Source organism: Eumetopias jubatus, unplaced genomic scaffold (assembly GCF_037043125.1).
Source record: "Eumetopias jubatus isolate StellerSeaLion01/CBP00866 unplaced genomic scaffold, mEumJub1_p1.0 scaffold_10, whole genome shotgun sequence".
Taxonomy (NCBI): Eukaryota; Metazoa; Chordata; class Mammalia; order Carnivora; family Otariidae; genus Eumetopias; species Eumetopias jubatus.
The window spans coordinates 28,288,388-28,293,406 of record NW_028274816.1 but is presented as its reverse complement, the minus strand read 5'-3'; the positions used below and the strand labels follow the sequence as shown (position 1 = coordinate 28,293,406).

General features: G+C 63.9%; 1 pseudogene; it reads right to left on the bottom strand.

Moving 5' to 3' along the window:
* Positions 1–1,203: 1,203 nt before the first annotated feature.
* Positions 1,204–4,675, bottom strand: LOC114199326 (chymotrypsinogen B-like; annotated as a pseudogene).
* Between the last annotated feature and the right edge of the window lie 344 nt (positions 4,676–5,019).

Here is a 5,019-nt window from a genome sequence, read left to right as displayed (position 1 = left end):
AGGAGCCCAAGCAGAGCTGGGCCCCTGGGAGCCAAGGCTGAGGAGTGAGCTGGTTGTCTTCCCTGCATACACGGGGGGCCGGGGCCCAGAGAGCCCTGGGCCATGACCCTCATGGCCTCAGAGGACCCCTTGAGCTAATCCTAGCCCCACAGGGGTGCCAGGTCCCCCGTCCCCCCGCAGCACAAGCGCCACTGTACCAGGAGAAAAACTCTAAAACACTATTTTTCATTATTGGTTTTCCAATCATTTGACTAATAGTCTACATTTAAATAAAATTTTAAAAATGAAAAGCCTCTGGTGTGAGAGGTGTGAGAGCCAGGAAGGCTCATGGATGTGAGCAGCTGTGTCCTTGCTCTCAGATGCCATGGGGTAGGAGCTGCAGGTTGAGGCAATTCGGGCTGAGGCTGTGGGCGGCTTCCCGGGAGGGTGAAGAAAAAGTGGGTCCCTTCAGGAGAAAACCAAGGCCCTGGGACACAGGGCTGGGCCAGGGATCTTCTGCAAGGTGGGAGCAGGTCTGCCAATGGCCCCAAGACCTTGGGAGTCCAGGCTGCTGGAGAGAAGTTGAGCCGTCCTCCGACAGCAGGGCCCAAGCGCGCTGGCCGAGGAGGGGTGCGGGCCGCGGCGAGGTTGGCAGAAAGCCAGCGTGGACGGAAGCAGCTCCAGGAGCGCACCGGGCTCTCTTGGAGCCTACGTTCTGGGGCAGAGAACCCGCCGAGGGCACCACGGAAACTCGTTTTCACAGACCTTGCCCAGAACTTGGCTCTGAGAGAGGAGCTCATTATTTCAGCTGTGGGACTTCTTCCAGAGCATCTTTTCTGGAATTACACATAGACTTGGCCTCCAAGTTGGGGTTTGGGGTCCGCCCTTGACCTGAGTCATTGTATGTCCTCCCCCGGCCTCTCGGGGTATGTCCAGCACCGTGGGGGAGGCAAGAACCCTGGGACTCAGGAAGGTGCGGCTCCTGGCGCTGTCTCTTGTGCATGTGAACTTGGGCCTCGGTCTCTCTAACTCTACGAAGAAAGGGCAGGATCTGTCAGCCCTCTTGGCTCTCAACTTTACAGCGGGGACCCCAGTGAAGGCAGCCATCCTTTCCACCACCACCCCCCCCCCCAGCACCCTGGGGTGAGGACACAGAAGTGAAGAGGCATGTGGTTGCTCTCAGGGTTTTACCTGGGTTCTGCAGAAGGGGCGGTGGGTGGGGGTTCATTTGGTCTCCAGAACCTCGAGAACCCAGGGATTGAACTCAGTGACATGGGTATACACCCCTGGTGAGAATGGGTGGCACCAGCTACTGCCCCAGGACACGATGCCCACCAGGGTCCAGGCTCCGTCCTTCTGGCAGACCAGGGGGCCACCAGAGTCGCCCTGCAGGAGGAGAAAGGACTTGTTCCAAAGCCCGAAGCGGGGTGCCAGGTTCCCAGCGTGCCCTGACCTGCCCCAGCCCAGGTTCTGTGCAGAGAAATGACCAGGGTGGGCACAGTGACTGAGCAGGAGACCCTTCCATGTGGGCCCCACGGCAGCCCCAGCTCCGTCACCGACTCCGGGACGGCCTGGGGCAGGTGGCCGGCCCTCTGACCCGGCCAGCGTCTATACAGTGGGCCGGAAACCTCCACCACCCCATCGCCCCCTACCCCCCCCGCCCCGCGGCGGCTGGCGGGAAGATGCCACGGCGCCCGGAAGCCCCGCAGCACGCCCCGGCCAGGGCGAGCCCTGGGTCCGAGGCACCTGCTGGGCGGGTCCGGGCTTTGGCCGGGCCAGCTGGCGGGAGCGAGCGGGAGGAGACGCGCGCAGAAAGGAGCCGCGCTCCCCGCCTGAGCAGGGGCGGGGCGAGGTCCGCGAGCGCGGGCGGGGGTGGCGGAGCCGGGCCGCACCTTGCAGGAGGAGACCCCGCTGGCGCCGGCGCAAATCATCACATCGCTGATCTTGCTGCCCCAGAACTTCTGGCACTCGGCGTTGGACAGGAGGGGCAGGGCCGCCTGCTGCAGCTTGTCGGGGGTCTTGTTGGCTGGAGGGACACAGCAGGCCGGCGGGGGTCGGGGCCCCTCCCCCGCCCACCCCACAGCGGAAGCCGCCGCCGAGGGAGCCGCGGGGGAAGGGGAGACCCGGCCGGACCCCGGGGCCAGCGGGGCACGGCCACCGGCCTCGAGTCCGGGGACGATTTCCAGGCCTGGAAATGGGGCAATGTGGACCTGGCTGCAAGTTCGTGAGGGCGATGCTTGCTGGTACGTAGGTGTTTCTCGGCAAGTTAGTCTTCAAGTATAGAGCGCTTAAACTCATCTCTATTCATGTTTGGTAGGTTTTTCATTAAGAGGGTTTTAAATAAAGAAATAGAAAGACTTACGGCTTGCAATTTACATGCTTGGGACTTAGACCAAAAGCCAGAATGAGTCTCGCTTCTGACAAGGCCCTGCCAGGACGCTCACAGCCGTACTGGGTCTTGCCGCAGCCCGTGGTGGCGCAGACGGAGCCCGCGGGGAAGCTGGTGCTGGCGCTGGGCAGACACACGGGGGACACGGTGCTGGAGAGCGGGGCCGGCCGGCGTGGCCAGCTTCAGCAGGTTGATGTCGTTGCTGTCCATAATCCTGTCCCACAGCGGGTGTTCAAAAACCTGGGGAGATGTGGTGGGGGCTGGGCAGAGCTCAGAGGGAGGACTTGGGGGATTGAGGCGGGAGGACAGAGGCCTGGAGGCACAGAGGGCTCAGCGCCAGACGGGCGGTCGTTGAGAAAGACGCACAGATGGAGTTGCACAGACAAAATCTCAGGAAACTGGCATTTGACACATTGGCGATATTTAGTTTTTATATTTTTTGCTTTTCTACCATGAGCAAAACTTAATTTTACCATCAGAAACAACCTTCGTATTTTTAAAGGAGCTTTGTTCCCTGGGAAAGAAGGCTCTGGACCGAGAAGTGCAGGGGTGAGGCCCGAGCGGGTTGGCCAGGGTCGTCTGTGCCCACACACCCTGCCTCCTTGCCCCTCCCTCGTCCAGGGCATGGTTGGGGGGAGGGAGCCCCACCACGGCCTTCCCGCCTGGCGGTACCTCCGCGATCCTCAGCGCCTGGACAGCCTCGTCATCAGAGCCATGATCAGACACCCCAGCCACCACACGGTGGTCTTCCTGGGGAGAGAGGGGGTGGCAGAGGGTGCTCAGGCTTTGGCCACCTCGGAGGGGTGTCTGGGAACCTCACCTGATGAGGGAAGCCCCGGCCAAGCCACAGGGACCTCAACTCCCACGGGGACCCGGGGGCCTGGTTCCCCATCTGTGCAGCGAGGGCACAGGCCTAGAGCTGCTCTCCTGGACCAAGCGGGGGTCCGAGGCGGTGGGGGGCACAAGGGTGGGGGCTTTCTCCTGCAGCCGGTCACTCTGCCTGTAGCTAGGAGGTAGGGGCAGCTTCTTTCCCACCCGCCGGCTGCCTCAGACCCTTCCCGCCAGGGAGCAGTGCCTGGGCAGGGTGGGTTGGGGAGGGAGTGAGGGTGCTTTCCTGAGCCCGGGCCTCACCTGACCCTGCAGTGGGCGGCAGTGAGCACCCAGTGCTGGCTGATGAGGGAGCCCCCACAGAAGTGTAAGCTGGAGCCAGTCCGGGGAGAGAGGAGAGGGACGGTCAGGCTCGCCTCTCCTGCCTGACTGCCCCCGCCCCCCCCCCCCCCCCCCCCCGTCTAACCCGCCCCTCCTCAGCTTCCCCCTCACCTGCAAGGACACCTGCCCGGGCCAGGAGCTAGGGACAGCGTCCTCCCCATTGACGATCCGGGACAGGCCACTCAGCTCGGGGTGGATGGCAGGGACTCCACAGCCTGGGGGCCAGGGCCAGGGTAGCTGGTCAGTGGATGGGGCCAGGGGGAAGACCCGGCACTTCCAGGCATCTGTGACCACCTGGCACCTGGAGCTTTGGCCACCGCAGGGCACTCAGGCCCTCAGCCGGCAGCTGCCCTGGTGCCCTTGTGGAGGGTCCTGGAGGCTGGGGGACCTCTGGAGTTGGGGCCCAGAGCTAGAAGCCTGCGTCCGGAGACTCCCTATGTAGCCAGCTCCCCAACCCACTGTGTGCCCCGAGAGGAGCCTCCATCCCGCTCTGAACCCAGGGTCCTGGGTCGTGGGGCTGGGATGTCCTGCTTGAGTCCCTGGTGCTCTCACGGCCCCCTGAGTCTGCAGCAGGAGCAGGTCGGGGTCAGAGTGTTACTCCACCCGGAGCGGCACAAACCCAGGAGGCTGCCCAAGTCGGGAAGACGGAAGGGGCTGGGCAAAAGGAAGGGTGCGGACAACGTTCCCGAGGCAGAATTCCTGTGCCTCGGGGACACGTGTGGATGCTGGAGGAGCCCGGACGACCCCCCGCTTCTGAGCTGATGGAGGAGGCCAAGACGAGGCAGGTCCAGCATGACCAGTGGAGTTTGAGGGGCCCGAGGGATCTCTAGGCGGAGGAGGAGTGGGGAGCCCAGGAAAGGCACCCAGAGAGGCTGGGGGCGGGGAGCCAGCGGCGCCAGCAGATGGTCAGCTGGGGCGGGTGATGAGAGTGCGAGGACTTGGCCCTCCGGGTCCCCACTTCTGGGGCTGCGGGGCGCCGGGGGTGGGAGCGGCTTGGTCTGCGGCTGCCAGGCCTGCCCGAACCTTGCGCTTACTGGAGCTGCTACCAAAGAGGAAAAAGCCAAGGACAACCCAGAGAAAGGCCATGGCGTGTGGCTCAGGAGGTGGGATGGGGCTGCCCAAACGACCCCCATTATATTCCCCCAGCCCACCAATTACAGCCGGCCTCGCCATCCCTTCCTTATCATGAGTCCCTGGGCTGAGGAGCACCTGACTCCTGTGCAGGCCTGGGAAAGTCGCAGCCCTGGGGGCTGCTCCTGGGAAGATTCCTTGGAACCACAGGTGTGTGCGGCCAGCAGCTGGCTCATCCCCCAGCTGTCCACTCCCCGGCGGTGGGGGCCCTGAGCACCCTGAGCAGGGCATGGATGGCCAGGGCCCTGCTGCCTACGAGGGTGGGAGCAAGGAGTGAGGGGTGGGGGCCAAGATCCCACTTCATCTCTTGG